We start from the raw sequence: 24,626 nt of genomic DNA, 5'->3' as shown, positions 1-24,626 counted from the left end.
GTTGGTCAGTGTTAAAGATTTCATTTGACAACTAAATCAGAATTGCTCACTCACAAGTATCTGTTAAAGTAACATTTATCATCTACAAGTATCCAAAGTCAAACTAGTATGAAATCAAGAAAATAAGATGTCTAGTCATAGAATACATTTATTGCACATATTAATTTAGCTGTTTTAGAATATATTATTGCAAGAAAATGCTTGAAGTGTTACCTTTCAATGAGAGGGTTAAGAACTGGAAGTAGTAACACTGAGTATTCAATCTGAACGGTCTGTGTTTTGAAACTGTTAGAGCATTTCAGTGTGTAGGGACCTAGACCATAGTGTCAGAGTAGTCTACAGCAGACAGTTGGTGACTGCTCCTTTGCCTCTGTAAAGGAGCTGGTGCTCCATGCGTTCGAAAGCTCCTGCAGATGCTCTAGTAGGTAATTCATGATTAGAATTTTCAGGATTCAGTTAGCAAGTACCATATATGTCTCTCTTCATTTTTCTCAGTCAGTTATGAAGGATACTGATATTTCTGCCTGACCTCACAAAGGTCCGTTAGAATCGAGTTACTGGGAAAACAAAAAACAAAACAAACAAACAAACAAACAAACAAAAATGTGTAAGTTAAGATAAATGGGCTGGTCGGCTTAGGTTCTTCCTGTCCCCTCATGTTCATGTTATATAAATGTTGGCTTATATATCTATTTTAGGTGTGATAAAAAAGAAAACGTGGATTGTAGTGATATAAGACAGATTAATCACTAGGGTTTTTGTTTTGTTTTTGTAGAAAGCAGTCCTTTAAAGCCTTGTATGTAATCCCATCAACTGTTTCCTATTAGTGATGCTCACTGTTCCTATTAATCAGTCACTTGAGAAGACTGTACTTAAAATTCATAAGAAATGATTTCAATGCAGCCTATCACTGATCTATATCCTTATAACTCTTTAAAATTCCCTTTTTCTGAAGGCTTCCCAGACACTAACAAACAAAAAGGTATCTCTTTACTCCACACATAGAAAGCTTTTATTAGAAAAAATTAACTTTAGACTATGATCTATTTTTCTAAATAGTTTAATTGTATCTTATCAAGAGGAAGGAAAAATCACCTTTTCTTTTATGTATCCTAAGAGACGGGAAGTTAATATTTATATTGCCTATTAGTAGTGACTACTAATTTATTTATTACTCAATAATTAATTGCCCCTTATTTGGGAGAAAACGATTGCAACACTTTAACTTTCTGAATTAGGGATTTAAAATACTCCCAGTAAGGAAATTTAAATACTTTCTTATTGCATAAACTGTGTTTTAAAAATGTTAAGAAACAGGCTGTGCTTTAAAATTTCCAATCTTAAATTTTTGACAGTAGATTTCATGTGGTTGACTTTCATAAAGGAATAGTTAAAATTGACTTGATTATCTATAGGGAGCTGTTAAATTGATTTATAAACATGTGATTACACAAGGACAAATAATACATTTAGAAAATTTCTTGCCCTGAAAACCATCATAAAACTTCACTTTTTATTATAAGAAAAAAATAGTGGAACCCAAACTTAACTTGCATGCACTATGAATTTTCATTAAGACTTATAAAATCTGGGATATGAACAATAAGTCTTAGCCTTAGATCATTAAATAATGATAATGCTTTAACTTTTACACTTAATGACATATAAAATGTTCATGTTGGTGTTGGGCCTCTGCTCTTACAGAGATAGGCATGGCCATGTCAGTGTGGCACTGTCATGTCCAGGAAATGATTAATTTCATACTGACAGATGATTTGGATTTTAATCACTAGTGTCTCTTCACCAGGCAGAATACCTTAACGGGACTGTGGGCGGTGCTTGCAAGTTTTACACTTAGCACTGAGAACTTCTATTACCCAGAACAAAGCTTTACCCAAATAAATTGAGACAATGTTTCCTTTCTGAGCATTATTGAATTCTTCTATTGTTTCCAGGCAGCAGCCCTGGCAGAACTGAAATTGGTTGCTCTCTATATATGATGCACGGTAGTTGCCAAACATTAGCTATGATCAGTGACCCTGAGTCACCAGCCACTAAGTCAACATGCTGCATGAGGCCACAGCTTGACTGAATGCGCTCTGACTTCAGGCAGAGAACCAGGAACGCCACTAGGAACATCGCTTGGAAGTTTTAAAGAAGGCATACATTTTAATTTGAATTCTTAAATATTTTCTCCCTAGAATGTCAATAAAAACCACTTCATATTATATTCGAGGGAGAAGGCAATTTCTACAGATATGTCAGTATACCATGACATTAGGTTAGCATATTAAAGTTAGGAATATCATGACTAAGAATTTTGTTTTGTCTTGTTTTTAAGGTTTAAGTTCATTGGTGGTAAAACAAGGTAATAGTTATTGATTGTCAGGTCTAATCTTAGTAAAATGAACTTCCAAGTCTAATGGTGCAAATTAAAATTCAGTGAGCTTAACATAAGCATAATTGAAGCAGACACACTTCTGTGTAATTTGATTTCCTTCCACCGTGTTTCGCCTCTGCATTAGTAGTGTACATTGCAGAAGATAAGCAGGGAGAACTAAAGGGTTGTCAGTGGGATTAGAGCTTTTGGGTATGCTGTTGACATTTTGTTTGCAAGTTGACTCTTTCCTGAAATGTTGGGTGACTAGAGAAAAAATAATACTGCAAGATGGCCCTCTAAACCCAGTGTCCATGGAGGTAGGGCTTCGGTGAGTGGTATTTAATGAGGACACTAACACTTGAGTCACTTTGGACATCCCTCATTATTGGTCAGATCTGCATCAAGTTTTATAAAAGTAATGAGATTGAAAAATTATAGCAAACATGATTTTCCCCTCTCTCATTTTGCTTATCAATCACGGGCTAGATGTTTTCTGAGACAGGGTGTAAAGGAAAGAGTGAAACTAGCCTTTTCCTTTGAGAGGTACTTGTTTAATGAGTGACCCTGTTCCTTGCCCACTAAAAATTCCGACAGTGGGTGTTCAGTGGTGTTTTGAGTTTACTGTCTCTTGATATCCATTTAATGATTTCTGGATGTGATTAGCTTTTGAGCATACACTTATTTGCTTATATATTGTTACCTTTATGGTAGAATTGCTTCCTCTTTTAAAAGATCAGTATGATTGATTTTAACAGAAATGTAAGCTATTGTGTACTCAGGTGTGTCACATTAGTATTGGAATGACTAAAACAGAGATAGGGAGTAAGCCTTTAGTCAGCGCTTAATGAAATTCTTATAATGTTTCTTTGGCTAATCCTTGTATTTTTTTTTTGATTAACAATTTAACTTGTGTTCATAACGTTATTTTGTCTTTCGTCTATATGTGTCTGTAAATGAATTTGACCATTTTCCATGTATTACTGAATGTTTATGAATTTTGTGACCTGTTCTGAAATATACTTTGTACAAATGAGGATGCAACGCAGGTTGTAGGAGATGGACCAACAGGAAGAGAAAGCTCACATTAGAAGCCTCTAAGATTTGCTGAGGAGAGAGATTGCATTAAGTGGTATTTTTTCCATGGGTGTCAGTGTGAAAGGCTAAGTGTTAAATTCTTGGTGAGTTATGTAAGTCTCAGTGCACTCTAGCCTGGTTAGATTAGGAAGCCTTCATTTAGATTTCGGTTAGGTCTGCAGCATAATTCTTCAAATACATTTTTCTCTTTACTAGTTGTACATATTTAATTCTTACGAGGTTTTGGGCTCTATGGTGTGACGACTCAGGTCATGTTGAGTAGTGTTTACTGTTTTGAAGCCATCTTGGTAATATTTTGGTCAAAAGTAAGTTAATATAATAAGTATTTGTTTCTGTAGTTCTGAGGTGCGCAGAATATAACTTGGCTAATCCCATTGTATAAAGAATTTTTAAGGAATGTGTTGTTGGAGTAAGCTACAACCAGAAAAAAAAAATCACTCCTTGACTTTACAGAAGAGATTGATTATTTCTGTCTGTAGCTTCATTTAGCCAGCTGCTCTCATTTCTCCTACCTTGGTTTTATATTTGTCAAGTTCTCCTAAGGGGAACTTATATTTTAAAACAAATCTCTAAAGTGTTTCCGTACTCTCTTTTGAGTTATGTGATCACTTCTGTATTTGGGTGTAACCTTTAAAGATTAAATTTTTTTATACATTACAAGGTTAAATGAAGCCAGTGGAGTCAACCCCTCTCCAGTAGGGGAGGGACAAAGAGAGAAGCAACAGAGACCTGTAATAGAGGGAGAAAGAAAATTTCAAGGACAATTACAGAAACCCATTTGGATCAACTGTTGCTTTTCTAATGTTAAAAGCTATGTGCACTATCAGGAATGACAGCAACGGTGCTTTCTTGTGAGGGCTAAGAGTGACGGAAAAACGAACGCTTCTAGTTATCTTCTTTCTTGTGATGTTATCACCAAAATAAGGGCAAAATGCACAGTATACTTTGATGCCAAGATTAATTTCATATTTTTCCCATTTTAAGTGGTTATTAAAGAGAATGTGATGACTTGAACTTAACATAATCACTGTGCCTTATGTTGCTACAACCAACCATTTCACAGGCCATTGTGTATTTTTACATATAAACGTGCCTTAGGCTGCTACAGCGTCTTCCTATTTCATAGTGTACTTTTACTTTGAAATATCTCTTTATAAACTATCAACTGACTGTGGAGTATAACTCTTTCCTTGTGTTATAGGTTTTTCTTTTAGTATATTGAGTAAATTAGGCCAATGTCAACATAAATGATTGGATTCTGTAAGTACTAGATAGCCACTTAAACTATTTGTATTGCAGTAGAATCCTTAAAAACAGTTATTTTAAATGAAAGGGTGTCATCCTTTAACTTACTCTCTGAGCCAATTTAAATATTAATAGCCTATTTTGGTTGAGCTATGTGCTTAAACATACTTATTTAGAGTAACCCAGCTATTAATTTTAAGTACTTTAGAATACTTTTTTCATTTTAGCAAGCTTCAGCAAGATTTATAGTGTCTGCGAGGCAATGTGTTTAATAAGGAACTTCTTACTTTAGATGTTTTTTCCATTCATATATAGAGGCACAATATATATACATATTGTGTGTGTGTGTGTGCGCGTGTGTGTGTGTGTGTGTGTGTGTGTGAGTGTGTGTAAGGAGAGGAGAAAGGTTGAATTACATGACTTACATAGCTTACATTAATTATTATTTATATATTATTTTGCCTTGAATTTTTATTTTTTGTTAGTAATTTGAGTTTAATAAATGTGTAATATTTGAAACTTGCAAACTTAAAGCTTATTATGTTTACTTTTAAAATAATAAATTAGCCTTTATTCTAGTTTATTTCATAAGTTTCCAAAATAATATTTAGCCATGGCTATTATGAAAGTATATTTGATAGCCAAATTTTGAAAGCTATTGTGAAATGATATCCAGTTTAGTACATGATTTATTATTTTATGTTGGGGCAATGCAGCGACTTATGACCTTATGATTGTCACATGAACATTAATGCTTTACTGGTTTGCTATGGCCACTTTTATGTTGTCATATTTTTATGTTTTGTTTTATAATTGGGATTTCAACCTTCCTTCATTTTAATTCATAAAATGTGGTTCCTTTTCCCCTACATCTCTTCCAAATAATCTGATCTAGATAATCGTAACAGTAATTGTAGGAAAAACAAAAACAACCTGGGCTCTAAGGCTAAACTGAACCAATTTATGATTCTGGGTAACAGTGTGCTTTGAAATCAAAGATACTTTCTCTGTCAAAATTTATTGAAACACCATTGCGTCTGTGTGTCTGTATAAAAATTTGCAATTCTCTTATTAAACTGATAGGCCATGGTATATTAAAGACCATTTCTTGACATTTTCTTGTATAGTATCAAGTACAAAACAATGAACTTAGAGTTGAACTTTGATTAGATAGGGCTTAAAATCTTATTTTTGATAGCACATAATATGTAAATGTTATAGTTGGACCCAAGAAGTGGGCCCTTGAAATCTCAAAGCTTGTTTTATGTGTTAGGTAAGAAATCATCTATTCCCATTCCCACACTTTCCAATGAGAAATTGAGACCATGGCAGTACTTAGGAAAGAACACATACTTCATTAGCTGTGTAGCCAGCTGGAACCACCCTATTGGCAGCTATTTAAACCTTAGCATCTAGGGCTCTTCCAGGGTCTAAAAACAATCAGTAATTGACATAATACTGAATAATAATAATAATAATAAGCAGGTAGTTCATAAAAGTCACTGATCCTTTCTTCCTAGTGTTAGTAGGTTCTCTAGTGATTGAACACTAATTACATGGCAGCACTATGTTACATATGCTATGCTACATACACTATATAACATACACTATATTATATACACTATGCTACATATAATATACTCCATGCACTATGCTACATACACTATGCTACAGTTCATGTTATACACATCTCGTACTTTCATGTCATGTGATGTCTTAATTCTTTGACACGCTTTATTCTGCTTATCACATTAAGTGTCTGAGTCTGTCAGCTCCATGTAGGACAAAAGCAGCTGTTACCTGAGTTTTACAACTGAGAAGTTTAAGACATTTAAAGAAAAAAACAGGAAACCGTAATGCTGATCTGAAAGGAATTAATTACTATTTTTACTATTTGATGTTTTGAAATCCCTCAACAATCTTTAACACTAATTGTTCAACAGTGAGTGTGTGTGTGTGTGTGTGTGTGTGTGTGAATGAGAGAGATGACCAGGCCTCTGAGATATATAGATATAGATGTATAGATATATATATTCACTTAGTGATTGCTCTAAGTTTCATTTAGAATACCCAGCATTCCTAATGGATAGAATATGTAGGCGCCAGGCGCCAGGCTGTCAATGATTCAGCAGGCCGAGGGCTTCTGCGCAAGCCTGGTGACCTAGGTTTGGTGGCAGAAGCCACGTAACCGTGGAAAATGAGAATCTATTCCATAAAGTCTTCCCCTGACTTTCATAGGTATGCTGTGGCAAACCCCATAACATGTACATATACATACACAATAAAAATGATAATACTTAAAACATAAAAGAATTTGTAGATGCAAGTTTACTCTGAAAATTTAAAAAATAAATTACTAAGATGCAAGGTGGTAGTTTCAAAGCTCTGGCAGTTCTGTTCAGCCAAAAGCAGGACATCTCTCATTTGCTAATAATAGTTCAAGAGTCTGCATCTCTGGTGTAGGTATTGTCTACTAAAAAAACGTTACTGGAAACTTTTTTATGCCTACTATGTGCAGTTTTCCCAAATTGGGTCATGACTCCATTTCATTTACACTACTATCTTTTTAAAACTCAGATAATTATCTTAATATTAATTTTTTTCAAGATATTTTTTCTCTTTTTGTAGGGGAGTACCTCTATCAGTAACCCTATTCCATGGATTTTATTACACATTAGATATACTATCTAAATTTAGTAGCTATACTGATAATCCACATTGCTGATAAACATGAGACTATCCCCTCTCTATTTTTACTGTCTGATACTCTTAGGTAATCATGCATGCAAGGATAGTTTGTTAATTAAGAAGCTTCCAATTTTTAAGAATAATAAATACTAATACTTTTTCTAGGTGCATAAGTTTGGAAGGATTATGTAACTTGTTTAAAGACATTGACCAACTTTTTCTTTGATGGTGAAAAAGCTGCACTAAGGGCTGGAGAGAAGGCTTATTAGTTAAGGGTAGTTACTGCTCCTGCAGAGGGCCTGAGTTCTGTTCCCAGCACATACGTTATGCAGCTCACTACTGCCTGTAACTCCAGTTTCAGTGGGATCTGACACCTTTGGTATCTTTAGGCATCTTCACAGATGTGTACCTACCCAGGTATATGAATGTATGTATGTATGTATGTATGTATGTACATATACATAAACACAAATGTACATATATTCATGTATATGTGTGTTTTCATTGTGTGGTCAAGTATGGAAAATAATTAAATGGCAGTTTAAATAGATACATACGTTATTATAAACCTGATTTTGCAAATAGAAACATAGAAAATGTTTAATTAGAGCATTATATGAAACATGTCATCTGAATCCCAGCTGGGTTTATGAAGGACAAAATAGGAGAGTAGAATAGAGTTTTTAAAAATATTTCCCCCAAATAGAAAAACCCAGAATAAATGTTTGCTTTCTGAGCCCCCACCTTGAGAGGCTGTGTTGTTGCCACTCTTATTTTGAAGCCATCTTGAGACACCTTGTAAACCATAAGAAGAAGACAGACTTAGTGAACTGTAGTACTATACTAATATTCTTAACCAGAAAATGTTATTTCTCTGTTTGATTACTTATGTGTAAACTTTCAGAAATTTAACCAGCCTCAGGTTATAATATTTGTTTCTGTTGAGGATTATTTATGAGATCAGCTAGGGTGTTCCCTTCCCTCCTCTTCCTTGTCCCCCTCTCCCTTTTCCTCTATAAAACAGGCTATTGTGCAGCACAGGCTGCCCCCAAACCTTAACCTTCCACATGCCAGGCATACAGCCCTTCATAGCAGAGGCCGTTTGAATGTGCTTCCCTTCGACCCTCAAGCAGATGGTGCTCTGTGGTTAAGTCCCAGTGTGTGCTTTCTTTTAAGTTATAAAGGAATTTAAGTAAACAGCTTATATACTTCTTTTTTTAGTATCGTGCAGAAAAAGTAAAGATTACTTACTTCTAAGCCTGATTTTTTTCTCTCTCTCTCTCTCTCTCTCATGTTTATTTTATGTTCAAGAAAGAAGGCCTATCTTTGGCTTCAACTTGAAAGGAATTTGGTGACTGCAGATATGGAGTAAATACAGTGTGAATTCCTACAGTAATTTTCAAAGTATTCGAGGTCCTTATTCCAGCTTCTCCATGTCCTAGAGAATTACCCATTTGTCACTACAGCCAACAGTTCCAGTTCACTGAAGTTATTTATACTAGCAGTCTCAAGTCATAGGATCAATGGGAAATTCAAATAGTTACTACTTTTAGTCCTCAAAATGTAAAAAGGAAACTTAGCTTCTACTGACAGCCACTTAGGAACTGAACAGTCTTCATCCCGAGTCCCACGTGCATTTATTCTCCTGTCTGTTGTTGGCAGCAGGTTACGATGGGTAGAAGCTGGCCTTTGAGACCATGGCGCATGCTGCAGCAAACAGGTAGCGTGTCTTTTGTGGGATCATTGTGTTAGGACTGAAATTCTTTTGACTGAATTTCTTTATTGAGAATAGTCGAAGAACTGTTTTTATATCTATATTTAAAACCATCTAGTTTCTTAAATTCTTATTATTCTTCCCCAAACTGTCAGATTTCAGTGGCTGAGAAAGAGGGACAAAGAGCCACCATCATGATAGGGCAGTATTAAAGTCTCTGGGCACTAGAGCCTCATATAAGCTAAGGAGGAATGTTGTTAAAAAAGAGGGGAAAAATGCATAGTAATTCTTAGGATTAACTTACTGATGACAAATGACCACTTGAACAATAGCATCATTAGACAGAGAGCCATGGTACTCTAATAAGGAAGCCAAAAGGAAAAATTAGAAAGCCACGGGGCGGGGGGCGGGAGAAAGAAAATGAAAAATTTAAATTTCTGTCTGGTGACTGGCTGTGTTTCTTTTCTGTACGCTTCAGCTTCTGTATGGACATGGAGACATCCCTAAGAAGCCTAGTGATGTCATTATGTTTGTAAAAGGAAGAGCTACAAAGACATTCTAGGAAGCAGTTCTGGAGAAGGGTGGCTGGGAGGGCACTGGAGCATCACAGAGGTCTTCCAGCTGCAGCTGTAGTGTGGAAGGCCTGCTGAGCTGGGTGCTGGGCACGAGTGAGGTAGCGATCAGAGCCTGCTGGAGAGCAGAGAGGGCAACTTTCATACCTCTTCCTCCTTCCTTCCAATTTGCTTTTTAAGTGTTTGCCCGAAGAAGGCTTACACCCTTGCTGGAGATGGAGCATGTGGTGAAGGGTTTGTGGAGATGAATCAGGAATGAAGGTCCATTCAGTTACTGGGAGTAAGAAGAGAGTCAGAAGGCTTGCTAGAAAGAGGATGAAAACTCAAAACTGACCCATTTATTAAGAGTGAGCAAAGGACAGACTTAAATCATCGTTAGATAAAGGAGTATGACTGCACTTGCTACCCTAACTCTGTGCATGCAAGACCATGCTATGTTTCCTTGCCTAGGACTGATTTTTCTTATACCTATGTGGGGGTGTCTACGTATTTTCTGAGAGGAATATGGTTGTCAGTGTAGGTCCCCTGGCACATGGTCTACGCCTGGAGAACTTTTATCTGAAATACTTTCCCCAAATATCCACGTATTTCCCTGTCCTTCTTTATTTAGGTCACACTTCCATGTCACTTGCATAAGTGGGACCTCTGTCTCTATCTCAAATTGTACATCTTCCACACCTCATTTTGTCCGCTTTGGTGTATTTAGGAACCTTATGTCCTCTCCATTACAGGTTTGCTCCACTCCTAAATCCCACCATCGAAAGAGTAGGACAGAGATGCTGAGTGTGTGAAGGAGCAAACTTGGCTCAGAAATCAGGAAGAAGGCTCAGACTTTAGTCTAAGAAAACCAGTCTTAAGACAGTAGTTGATGCAAATAGACAGAACATACATATGGTTTTAATTGTTGTCTGCTTCTAAATTTACTCTAAAGCTTTAAATAGGATTGATCCTTGCAGTTTCTTAACAAGTTAGGGCAATAAAAGCTTGTAGATGATGTTTTTGAGGGCGTTTGGTTGTTTTGTTTGTTTGTTTCCTCCACTATATAATCTTCTGCTCTAGAACTTTACATTTATTATTCTTTTAAAATTTCATAAATGTATGCAATACATCTTAATCATATTTGACCCCATTCTGTCTCTCTACCACTTCCTGGCTCCTTTCCCCAATGCATCCCCCAGTTCTCTGCTTTATAAAAGCAGCCATGTCCAAGAAGAGATTCCCATATGCATATGGCTACCAGGATTTATTATTCTAGCAGATAAGCCAAAAAAAAGTACTCATTTATATCAACTTACCTAGAAAGGTAGGCAAGAAACAATGGTTTGTTTTGTTGTTTTAGATAGTTTATAACACTGAATATTCTAGAAGAGGAGGAGTGGCCCATTTTCTCTCAATTGCCAAATTGTCTTTCTTCAACTTATGGGTGTTTTGGGTTTGATTTATTATACAATAGTATCATCAACTTAAAAGGTTATTAGAAGGGTCTATCTTCTAAGTATTTCAGATAACTGTCTAATTTGGCAAAGACAGACAATGATGATGAGAATAATAATAATAATAATGCCAAGCCACATAGGGTTTAACTATTGAAAGAGAATTAGATGAGGTCTTTTAAGAGTGAACTTCTCTAGAGTTGAAGGAAAAGATGGGAATAGACCAAGGACAGGGCTTTAGAGGGCATCCAGAATGAAGCTACAAAAAACACTCAGTGAATATCTGGAGAATTAAGAGATAAAAATCTTAAAATGGGACGAGGAGAAAGTATTTCATGATATTGTATCAACTTGGGCTAAAGACATAACAGAGTTTGATAGTTAAATGTGTGATGGTGTCCTTAAAACATACAAATGTCCTCAAAAATTAAGTCCTAAATGCATCAGCAAAGCAAATGGTTAGTTTATTGTCTACAATACCTTTTAATTTGAAATATAGGTTAAAACATCTCATAGAAAATACCATTTGTCTGACACACGCCATGAGGCCGTGAAAAGTGAGATGCATTAGAAGTAAGGGCAAAAGCTAGGATCCCGAAGACAATAGATGGTGATGTGCATGTTGGTGCGTAAAGGTTCTTCATTATCAGTATGCCCAGAACACTCATCACTAAAGAGTGTTCCATCCCTATTGTGTAGAACATGGGGTAGAAACATGGGATTCCAGCTGGAGGAAACCTAGACCTGGCACAATTAGTATCATATTGCACATCAGACTTCCTTGGTTTGAATCTTTTAAGACCTATGTGACCTTGATCAAATTTACAATCTATAAACCTCAGTTCCTTCACTTTTGATATGGACACAAGGAGACACTGCTGTTGAATGGCACTTACACAGCACCCATGAGACATTAGCACTCATTCTTAGTGATGTTGCTTCAGACTGGAGAGCTTCTTACGGCTTAAATGCTACATGGAGGTCTGTTTGGCCACAGCACCAAGCGAGTCTGTCTTAAGATGGGTTCATTATGATTTTCAGAGTAATTATTATACTTAAGTAACGGTAGCCTTCACTTCTGGTAGTGTTATCAGATGTATGTTTTGACTTACATATGAAGGGGAACTAAAAAAAATGTATGTGTGATAGATGTTAAAAGGAGCACTTCCTGTCAGGCTCTGTTTAACCCCTTCCATCTTCCCACTCAGCCACATGAGCTGTAGAGAGTCACTCACAAGTACAAGCTTGTTTCTTTCTTCTCCATGTTACAATTTAAATAGCACTTTTACAAGTTTACAAATAAGGTTTGGCCATTCCCTCCCTCTCCCTTTCCTCCCTCATTCTACTTTAGTGAAGAGATTGAGATTAGATTTTAGGATAAACATTGTTGCGAAGTGCCTACTTGGTGGGCTAAACACTGCTGTAGAGCGCCCTTTGGTGGGAGGCGGGGAGGAAGGAAGGAGACGGATTCTGGAACTTTTGTCTCGCTGAATAAAACGTAGTGCGCCAGAAACTGTGCTTGGAACAGAATGAGAGCAGGCAGCTTTGGGATGGTAGCACACAACCACTTGTGTGTCAGTTTTAATGGATCCAGTTTCTACAACTAAAATTTATGAGAAAGGTTAGGGGTTTGTGTCAGATAAGCACACCAGTGACCAGACATGCTAAAACATAGGGAGCCCCTCCAAAGGATTCTACTAGTCCTAAATGAAAATAAAGGAACAGAAGTGGGGAAAGAGATGTACTCAGCAGGCTGGGTAAGGCAAATAGTGTTTGCTTTGGCAGCAATGGCAAAGGTAAATGCTAAGGTTTAAGTTGCAAGGACTTCCTGCCGTCTGTAGACCACTCACTGTTGAACCTTTCAGTGATAACTCTAAAAGGGTTCGTTACACTAGATCATGGAGAGAGGGGAGACAGGTGAATCATGTGGTTTCTGCTTCCCTACCAGCTTCTCTTCTACTTTTAGGGTAACTTTTTGAAGTGTCCTTAGATGATGAAAAAACACACTCGACTTTGTCTGTCTGTCAGTCTGCTTATTTTGATTAACCTCTGTTCTCTAGTTCTATCAGCTTTTCTGGAAATGACATGATCGTATTTTTCTTATACCTGAATAATGCTCCATTATGGAGATACACCTTATGCCATATCCATTCATCTGTTGATGGACACCTAAGCCAATCCCACAGCTCTGCTGTCCTGAATTGGACAACACTACACTGAAGTGGGAAAGCATCTCTTCTTCCATCCACAGTCGTGATGTTCATTGTATAAATACCCAGGAGTGTGGTTTGATCAAGTGTCATTTTACCTTGGGGAGATATGCATACTCTTTTACTGGTTTATACTCGCACCAATCTTACAGAAGGATGCCCCCTTTCCCACATCTTTTTGAGTTAACAGCCATTCTGAATTTCAGTATCGTTTTAATTTTGATTTTCCTGCTGGTTAAATACATTGAGCATTTTTTTTAAATGTTGAAACCATTCGTACTGTGGAGTGGTGACTGTTGATGTGGTTATTTCTGGCTATTACTTTGCTCTTTTGATATTAGGCTTTTCTGAGATCTTCATATAGCCTGAATTTTAATCCTTTGTCATACAAATGGTTGGCAAAGATTTTTCTCTCATGCTGTGAGCTCTCTCTACTTAGTTGATTGTTTCCTAGGCTGGGCATAGCCTTTTGAAGTTTTGTAATCGAATTCTTCAATTCCTTTGTTTCCTGTGCTACTGAGTCCTATTCAGGAATAGCCTCAGTTGAACTTTTGAAATATTGTCCCTATCTGTGCTTCTAGTAGTTTCAAATTTTGGAGGTTTACATTGAGGTATTTAATCTATTTTGAGTTGATTTTTTTTATATAGGGTGTGCAATAATGTGTAGTTGTAGTAGTCTTCCTGCCTGTGCCTATCCAGTGTCCCTAGCACCACTTGTTAGAGAATCTTTTCTCCTGACTCTGTTCCTGAGTCTGTTTTTAGCACTTTGATAGGAATCCATTGGCTGGAGCAAGTTGGATTTATTCCTGGGTCCTCTGTTGTATTCCTTTCATCTGTGGGGTTGTTTGTTTGTTTGTTTGTTGTTTTGTTTTGTTTTGTTTTGTAGCAGTGCTGTACTGTTCTTGTTACTGTGGCCTATATAATTTATTTTGAAATTAACTATGTGATATCTGTATCATTATATTTATTGATTAATGATCAATATTGCTTTAGTAGTCCTGTGTCTCTCTCTCTCACACACACACACACACCTGAAATTCCAACACTCAGAAGAAGCCCATTAAAACTTTGAAGCCAGCTTGATTGTAAAGGTACTATTTTTACCTTCTTAGTTGGGTTTATTCTGAATTTCATTCACTTATATTCTCTCTTCTCCTTCCTTCTTCCCCCTTCCTTCCTTCATTTCTTCCTGTGTCAGCTATTCCTTATTTTGTCCGCTAGATCAAATTTCTTCCTCAGCAAATTTATTATTGGTATATAGGAAAAATACTGGGTTTTGTTTCCTGTTGCTTTGATGAATTTGTGTATTGGCTGCAAGAGCCTCTTAGAGTCTCTAGAGTCTTCCAGGTATGTAAGCAGGGAAGCTTAACTCCCTTCTTATGTATACCCATGTCCTTTTTCTAGCTCAATGGGTATAGCTAAAATTCCAAGTACTTCACTGAATGAAAGTGATGAGACTGGCCACCCCCGTCTTGGTCCTAATTTTAGGGGAAAGTTTTTCTATATTTCTCCATTCAGCAAGATGTTGGCTATGGATTTGTCATGCATAGTCATTATTTCTGTCCTATGACTTTCCTGTGTCATATTTAGTTTTCTACTGTAAAGGGTGTTGATTTTATCAAAGGCCTTTCTGCATTTGTTAATGACTATATGCATTTTATTCTTGATTATATTTATGTTCTGTATTGTCTTTATTTGTGTGTGTTAAACAATTCTTATGTTCCTGGAATAAAACCAAGTTGACATGGTATTTGATCATTTTAATGTGCTGTTGAATTCACTTTGCAGTTATTTTATTAGAGGTTTTTGTAGGTGGTTCAGAAAGAGTAGTTTATAAAGTTTTGTTCTGTCTCAACAGGTTGGTTGCAGAGTAGCACTTGCTTCATAGTGTGAGGTTTGAGAAGGGTTAGTGGTCTCATTTCTGGACTCAGTCGATGAGCACTGACATTTGGTTCTTTGTAGGAGTCTGGTGTATCTTAGCAGAAACTCCAAGTAGGCGGGAGCTTTTCACTCTTAGGTGATTGTACTCTGTTCTCGTTGCTTATTGTTGTACTACTTATATCTTTATATCTTCTTGGCTCTATGTTATTAGGTCATATGTACCTAGAAAATCAACCATTTCTTTAAGATTTCCCAATCTATTCATGTATACTTTTCCAAAACATTTTCTAATAATGCTGGTATTTGTTGTTACATTTTTATTTTTGTCTCTACATTTTTAAGTGTCTTTCAGTGAGGTTGCCTCAAGGATTGTTAAGGGTTGTCTTTTGGGGGAGGTGGGGGCGCGTGGAGCTCTAAATCTTTTCTCTAGATTCATTTTATTGTTCTAAAAGGTGTGTGTCGGTGTGTGCACACATGTGCGTCTAGGTCTGCGCTCGTGAGTGCTAGGCATCAGATTCCTCTGGAGCTGGAGGTAACGGCGGCTTCGAGCTGCCCAGCACGGGCGCTGGGCATCACACTCAGGTCTTCTGCAAGAACGCTGTACGTCCTTAATCACCCACTGTGCCGCCAGCCCTGAGACTCAACCTTGTTTCAGGTTTGCTTTGGATTATTCTCTCGGGTTCTACCTCTTGTATTGATGCACTCATCTTATAATGTCTTTCCTTTTTATTGATTTTGAGTTGTTTGTCCATATTTTGGGAGACTTTGTGATGTGTTATCAAATTATTTTCATATCTGTATCCTTAATGTATGACATACGTAGCTATAAACTTTCCTCTGTGCCGTTCTTATAATGTCCCACATGGCATTCTGGAATGTTACATTTCTAGTATGCAAACATTTTCCTCTTGTCTCCAGTGCCCCTCTGATCAAACGTAGACTGTAGTCCCCCATGCTTGTCATTTGCCCTTCTCCTTTAGTGTCTGAGACAGGGTGTCTCAGCAAAGCTGAAGGAACTCACTGTTTCACCTGAGCTGGCTGGCCAGTGAGCTCACTCCTCTTCACCAGGGTTGTGAGGTTACAGTTACCCATGTGCTACCTGCCATGCTGAGTACCTCAGACAGTTCTGGGGGGTCGGACTCGGGTGTTCATGGTTGTATACCAGGCCTCTTACCAACTGAGTCATCTACCTGACTCTTTCCTGGTGTTCTTTATGTGAAATAATAATTCTCTTCTCTCATTTCAAATCGAAGGGATCTATTTAGTACTTGTTGGAGGGCAGATCTATAAATAATATATCTTGTAGTACCTGAATTAGAATATTTGAATCCCCTTTAGTTTTCAAGTGTAGCATTGCTGGGTACAGAGGTCTTTGACATTTCATTCTTTCCATACTTTATTTTTTTTCTGTTACATTACTCTTTCTTTCTTTCAAATAGTATTTATTGTTTTACCCCAGCTGTCTTCTCTGAGACTCTGCTGCTCAGAAATCATGTATGATGAATTAACTTCTCTTGCCTTCAGGATTCTCTGTCTGTAGATCTGATCGTTGAATTATGCTGTGCCTAAGTGCAGATCTTTTAAAATCTGACATATTTGGAGTTCTTTGGGTGTTTGAGCGTCTCTCATTCCATGTGGGGTTGTTCTGCTGATGTTGCATGTTAAGATATTTACATGTTCCCTCTCTTCATGACGTTATATTTATGTGTCTGCAGTCATAAGTGATGACATCCCACAGACCTCTCAAACTGTTGAGTGCTTTCCAGACCCTCTGGCAGCATACTGTCAAAGGAGCTATCCGCAGGCTCGCTGGTTCTCTCCTCTCCTGTTCTAGCTTTAACATTTCTATCCCATTCTATTTCATCTCTTCTAACTCTGTATTCATATTTTCAATATAGGGAGATATCAATTTTATATTTCAGTTCTTTAGACATGGTTTTCTTTATGCCAGTGTGTATATTTGAAATACTTAGCGCATAAGCTTTCCAAAGCAGTATTTCTCTGTTGATTTCTTGATGTCCTGTTCATTGTCTAGCCTTTGTTTTTCACATCTTTTATTTTTATTGTTATTGAAATGAGACATTTTAATATGGATTCATCCCTAAACTGAAATCCAAAATCTTAATATTTTTTTTTTGAGTGCTAACATGATAGTTTTGGATTCTGGAGTATTCAGATTTCATGTTTCTGTTTTAGAGGTTTTGAGCCAGCACAGCTCTATACGTGTTTCAAAGCTTAGAAAAGGAAACTCAGTAAGGGTCCCTCTGCTTGTAGTGTAGTAATGGCAGTCGGCAGTTGACATGCTTTCCTCCCTCTCCTGCACTAGTTCTTGATAAGCATTACAGACAGTGTTTAGTGTCTGTTCTCAGTTCCTCTATAAAGCTTATATTCGTGTACATTGTAAGTATCCTGACATCCCTCCCTTCGCCCTCCCTTCCCCCTCTCCCCTCCCTCCCCCTCTCTCTCTCCATATATGTGTGTGTGTATACATATACATACATACACATATACATACACATATACATATAAATACACACATATGCATGGATACATATATATATATACATACATACACATACATATTTTAAACTTTGTGCTCATCTAATAGTTGAACAGAAATTTCATTAAATGCATAGGAGCAAAGCAACAGCTTCCAGTGTGTCGAGAGGTCCTGTGTTGCAGAAAGCAACACTTTCTGCTTTGCCCTGCTTTGAGGGCTTTGGGTTCTCGCAGTCAATAGGGATCCATAGCTTAGGCCTATCCAGGCCTTGCTGGCTGTTTCCCACAGCTCTACTCATGCTTACGGCCTCCTAGATCTCTAGGAATATGCTCATCCTCTTTAAAGCCGGACTCTCCAGCTTTTTTCCGAGGGCATTATCTAGTTTATTTACTATTCCTTGCAGCTGCAACTGTCACCTCAGGGTGCACAAACTAAGACATGTCAATAAATGTCCTCAGTAGCTCTCCTGTCCAAGTATAGCAAGCTACATCAAGCCAGTTTTATGGTAAGCAAAATAAAGAGAATCCTTTTGAGGGGATCTAAACAAAGTATAGGAGGAATTCTGTGCCTCTGTGTTATACTGAAGACTTTGGGGAAAGGCGCATTCATTCCCTGCCAGTCACAAGCATTGTAAGCAGGTGCCATGTTTATAGGAGCAGGAAATTTCTTTGGGATTTAATCAAGATTCTTCCTTTTCTAGAAAATAACTTGGAGAAAGCTTCCAGAAATACATCTTTTATTCCATTTTCTTTTGTGACTCTTTTAAGATGTAAAGGTGTCTAGCCTGTGGTGTTGTCAGACTGTGGGTTTAACTGAAGCACATCTGAGTTTAAAGTACAATATTCTGTTCACTGCCCGGCAAAGTGTCCGTCCAGATTTGCCTTTCAACCTGGTCGTCGTACTTTACCCCTGTTCCGCGTGTAGGCCATGTTGCTTTAGACTGCTGGGTTTTGCTTTGTTTCTGGTTCACTAGAGTTCAGGATGAACGTTTTCAGGTCTCCTACAGCGGTGGCTTTCAGCCTGTGGTGGAGAGGAGTGGCCACAGGCCATGTGTTTCTGTTATCTCACTTGCAAATAGCTGTGAAGAGTCCCTGGGAGGCTCCAGAGAACCTTGGAACATGTATAGGTGGATTGCTCAGCTTTCACTAAGTATTCTAGGGAGCGTTCGGACATCTAGGTGATTAGAAATGCTTCTTATTGTCTTATTAAAAGTGTTATTCTATGTGGCAGCAAACATTTTGGGTTAAGCTTCATTTTAGTGAACTGGTCAACAAAGGAAGCTGAAAGTTTGAGACTTAAGTCTGGCCTTGTGGCTTCAAACAGAAAGCTCACAAATGTAAAACCTACCTGGGCTATAGAGAAAATTCAGGGACAGCCTGGGCTACTGCCTCTCAAAAAATTAAAGCATTAAGGGCTTAAGCAGTAGTAGAATGCTTACTTAGCATGGATAAGGCACTTACTTTAATCCTGAGAACCAAAGAAGAAATTGGAGACTATCATGTTTGTTCAAAAGAGGGTTTACTGTGTATATTTGAGGTTTATAACAGTGTTAGCAATACTCATAGAAAATAAAATGGTTACTATCTTCTATCATATATAACATTGTATGTCACAATGGCAATAAAATCTGCATTAAACAAAAATCTAATAAATAAAATCTTGATATAGACTTCATGTACACATTTCTTAACTTGTTTGTTCTTTTGTGTCCTTTGACCACCCCCTCCATTGCCCTTACTCCCTTGTATATCTTTGAAACCTCTTTCTTTTCATCATGTGATCCTGTAAAGTTTTAATTTTTGCATCTGCTTATTTTATTTAGCATACTGTCTTCTTGGCCCACCTGTGATGTATCCATTAACATCCTCTTTTGTGTGGCTAAATGGAGGTCTGGGAGTGTATAGTAGATTTTCTTTATCCATTTATCGTTGATGGGCATTGTGATGCTGCAGGGACATCTTTACAAAGGGTTAATTCCATCACCCAGAAATTATTGCTGGGTTTTACAGAAGCTGTGTGTGTAACATTAGAAACCTCCATACTGTTTTTCATGTACCTATGCCAATCTACACCCTGACCTGCTAAGAGGTCCTTTTCTATACATGGTCACCAATATTTGCCTATTTCTAGTCTGTTTTGTCCTGTTTTCCTTTCCTGTCTTTTCTCTTCTCTTCTCCATTCCACCCCAATTTTGAGATTAGATCTCATTCCATAGCCCAGGCTGATTTAAACTCTGCAATCCTTCTGCTTCTCAAGAGAATTATGTCCTTTGTGGGAGAGGGCTTTACTTAGTCTTTGCTCATTGTTGGAACTGGGTTGTTTGTTTTACTATTGAGTTGTCAAGATTTCTTTCTAAGATGACACATTTCTCCCTTCCCTTTCTTGCCTCCCAACCCCTCCCCACTGTCCTTCGAATCCATGCCTATTTTTCCTTTGTTATCGCATGTATACGTGCATATACATATTTTTTCCTAAATATCTGTTCAGCACCACTTTGTGTGCTTTTCTCCAGGAAGGCTATCTCTATCTACCATACCCAGATTTACTCAGTTGCAGATACTTTTTTTGTATGGTTGAGGCCTCATGGGCTTTTCTCTGTCCACTTTGGCATGTCCATTGGTACAGTTTTGGCTCAGCTCATGTTCAGGCAGTCTTCCTGGTGAAGCTTTGTGGGGGTAGTTTCTGACATTACTAGGAGACAGCCCCATAGCAAACCCTGTGACCCTCTGGCTCATACACAGTTCTGTAGCCCCCTCCTCCACAGCGTTCCCTGAGCCTTAGGTGTGGGAGTGTTTTGTAGATGAATCCACTGGGACTAGGCTCCATAACACTGCATTTTAATTGGTGGGGGTTTTCTGCAGTGGTTTCTGTCAGCTACAGAGAGAAGTGTCTTTGGGGCAAAGACAATACTTATCTGTGAGTAGAAGGACATATACTTAGTAGGGACTATGTTGATTTGGATTTTATAATTGGTATGTCTTCACCATATATGTGATTTGCAAATATTTTTTACTAGTCTGTGGGCTGCCTCTTGTTTTCCCCTGTATTTTATAAACTTAAGTTTAGTGGAGTTAAATTTATGTGCTTTTGCTTTTATAATATGAACATTTGATGATATATTCAAGGAATAACTACAAAGACCAATGTCAAAGACTTTTACCTCCATATTCTTTATTAGTTTATGGTTTCTGATCATAGGACTTTTGTCCTATTTTAACTTTACTTTTATCTATCATGTAAAGGTACATCTAAAATTCCTTTTCCCCCCACATGCATTCCCAGGTCTTGTTTATATCTCTTTATTGCCACTGTCAAAAGTCCATTTCCTTCTAGTCCATTGCCCTATTTTGTCAGTGAGCATCCGTTTTGTCTCAGTGCTATATTGTTTTAACTGTGTCTGTGCAGTGTAGTATTCAACCAGGAAGCTTCTAACTTAGTTTCTTAGTATTGATTTAGGTGTGCATTGTTTCTCCGTATGAAATTTGGGGTTATTGTCTTCTATATGTCTTTGGCTACCACAATAGGAATTTTGATCAACTGCCCTAAATCTTTATTGATTGCACCCCATCCATGAACATACTCAGTGTTCGCATTGTCTCTTTTATCTGTCCTCAATGATTTATAGTTTCCAGTGTGTACATTTTAATTTCATTGGTTAAATGTATTCCTATTTTTTTAACTATAAATATCATTTTGCTTTTTTTTTAATTGGGCTGATACTTTAGTTTAAAAAGTGGTATAGATTTTTTTATATGCTTAAAAAAAAGCAAGTTTCAGAACTTGCTTTATATAGTGTTATAGCACTCACCTCTATGATGTCTGTCTTCTTCTGATCTGTCTACTAATGGAACGATCAGGAGTTTCACTAGATACGATTAAGGGGGTGGGGGCAGGAATCTCTGGTAAAGAGAATTTGTATAGCACAAGTGTTTTTAAATGTCTATTAAAAGAGTCAGTAAGAGCTGGAGAGGTGGCTCTGTGGTTAAAAGCACTGCATGCTCTTCAAGAAGGTTCAATTTCCAACACTCGCATGGCAGCTCACAACCATCTGTAATTCTAGTTCCATCGGTTCTGACGTACTCTTCTGGCCTTTGTGGGTACCAGGCTCACAGACACAAACACACAAGCAAAACATCCATACACATAAACAAAATTTTTAAAAAGTTTTTAAATATCAGCAAAAAGTTTGAGAGGATTAATAAAAAGATAGGACAAAATGTAAATGTGTAAATATTTCTTCCCGTGAGGTGATGAGGTGGTGTTGCTAGCAAGAGGTACAGCTCCACCGCTCAGTATGGCGCATGAACACAAGCACCCTCAACAGGAGATGGCTCCGCTGTGTGCAGAGGACAGCACTGCTCATTTTGCTTGGTCAGATGTTTGGTCAACACAGCATCTGCTGGTTTCTGTTACAGGTCTTGAGGTTGTAGTCAGCCATTAACCAAGGTTTCAGAGTCAGTTTTGATTCTGAAAGTCTTAACTGTCAACAGAAGCTGGGGACCTGGAGAAGGTGAGAGAGAGGGCCTAAGAATGCCTTAGAGACTTGATCACTATACTACTTATAAGAGAGGGTTGCATTATGATGGAACTGTGAAAGTGTATATTCCTCCAGTGAAGTTAACTAAGATATCAGCCCAGCATTTTCTGCTCTGTTGAGTGTTAGGAATGCTATTTCCGAGGTGGCATTCTGCAAAACTATAAAAGGAAAAGTGTGGGTGGTGAGAGAAGAATGGGGGCACGACATCCCCGTTTGTAGTTTAGGAGATGGGGTTAAGTTGCCTTTCAATAATTCAGTTAAATCTGAGGATTATAGAACTTTTATAAAATTGTTTAGAATTTTGTACTTATTAAATAAAATACTTATCTTTCAAATTTATCCAATTTTAGCTTTTCATGCTGACATTCTCAATTTTATAGACAGTATATTCTTTTATTCAACTACCAAAGTGATTTTTTTTATTGTGTAAAACTGAAAAGTAGACACTAAAAGTGTATGTAAATAAATGGAATTACTGCTATAATTATTATATTTACTGAGTCAAATTTCAGTTTCCTTTGTGCAAATTCAAGTATAGCATTTGTGTCGACAAGCCACTTTGCTTTCCTGTCGCAAATACACTAATAACACATTATAGATAGAAAACTTCCATCTCAGGGGATGAATAATAGACGCTTCTGTAGCCCTTGGCTCTGAGGACGCACCTCTGCTGTTGTAGGAGGATTTTAATTTTATTATTTTATGTGTTTGGATATTTTGCCTGCATGTGTGCCTATGCACCACTTGCATGCTTAGTACCCAAGGAGACCAGAAGCGAACATTGGATCCTCTAGAACTAGAGTTAGAAACAGTTGTGAGCTCTTATATGGGTGCCGGGGCCCAAACCCAAGTCCTCTGGAAGGGTATCCAGTGCTCTTCACACTGAGCTACCTCTCCAGTCCTGCCGTGGAAGTATTTTTTTCCCATCTTGTTTATAAATTAAAGCTTTTTTCAGGGTAATAAATGTTGTACCTACCCAATTACTAACTCTTGGAAACTGATCAAAGTCTAATTTAAATTTTATAACATAGTGACAATTTAGAAATAACCCATGAGTTGTGGGTTACAATTAATCTCAGCAATTTAGGTGTGTATTTATTTTTAAGCTCTTAAAAGGAATGGGCTAGGAATCTATTTCAGTGGTGGCATGCAGGCTTGCCTAGTATGTACAGCATTGGAGTCCATCCTGGCTGGGGTCAGGAGTGGTAAAGGAAAGAGAAAATGAAGAAGAGGAATGGGGGAAAGGAAAGATGAAAGTTTAACCTAAATGTGATAATTAACTATAAGCTTTTTCAGAAAACAACTACCTAGAAAATAGTTTACTATAATTTAGTAATAAACAGACCACATTCGCATGTAATCTCTATTTGAAAGAAACAAATCAAAAGTAAAGGCAGAAAAAGAAACAGCAATCCAAGTACCGCAGAGCCTGAGCCATAAGACCACTGAAGAGAATTCACGAAGAAACATGCTCAGGGCAGGGCAGCCGAGATACCCACTAGCTCTGATGGGCTCAAAAACTAAAACTTAGCAGCCTCGGGTTGCTGATAGAGTAATTTGCTTTGCCAGTTGAACTTGGTTATTAAATATAACTGTTTATGTACGACAACAGAAATATCATGGTTTGTTTATAGTACAGTAAGAGGTGTATAAGTTCCTAAAATCTACTGGAAATTTGACTAGGAAAAAATAAATAAGGAAGAAGCTGGAAAAGTTAAATAGTACAGAGTAGTGCTTTCTGCCTGTCTTCATTAGGAGGCTGAGAGGGCTTCAGGTTTTAGAAGGATCTTCCTTTTTCTACAGAACACGACCATGACGTCTGTCATTTCTGTAGTTCCTCGCCTTTTCACTGCATACATGTGGCTTGAAATCATTTTCATTCCTAATATTTGTTGGTTTGCTCATAGGATTATAGGAGACAAGTTATAGTTTAAAGTTGTCCTATAGTATAATAGATAAAGAGTTTTTATTACCTGTTACCCCTGAATTAAACTAGACAATGAGGGATGGAAAAGGCTCTAAAGGGCTTAACACCAATCACCATAGCTCTTGGGCATAGACTCAAGGCACTGGTTGTTTTTCTTACCTACTTCTATTTTGATAATCAGAGCTTTTCTGTTTTCTACATACTCTGCTCTTTGGTTTTGTACTATTGTGTTTATGCTAAGTACTATTAAGAACAATTTCAATTAAATTATTTAAAGTTAAAATCTATTTTAAGGTAGATGTGTGGTCTTTAAAAAGTATAGTTAAAATTTACTTAAAATGCAGAAAAATAACCATTCTACTGTTGAGCACATCTTAGGATTGTTTATTAAAAATCACTTTAAAATGCTAGGTTATAAAAGGTGGATTCAAAGATTTTGGAGTT

General features: G+C 37.3%; 1 protein-coding gene across 15 annotated transcripts in view; it reads left to right on the top strand.

Annotated features, from left to right (window-relative positions):
* Window positions 1-24,626, top strand: part of Nr3c1 (nuclear receptor subfamily 3, group C, member 1) — a 108,877-nt gene that overhangs the window by 33,643 nt on the left and 50,608 nt on the right. The window lies entirely within an intron of this gene.

This window comes from Mus musculus, chromosome 18 (assembly GCF_000001635.26).
Source record: "Mus musculus strain C57BL/6J chromosome 18, GRCm38.p6 C57BL/6J".
Taxonomy (NCBI): domain Eukaryota; kingdom Metazoa; phylum Chordata; class Mammalia; order Rodentia; family Muridae; genus Mus; species Mus musculus.
Note: the sequence above shows the minus strand (reverse complement) of the source record. Positions and strands in the feature narration are given on the sequence as shown.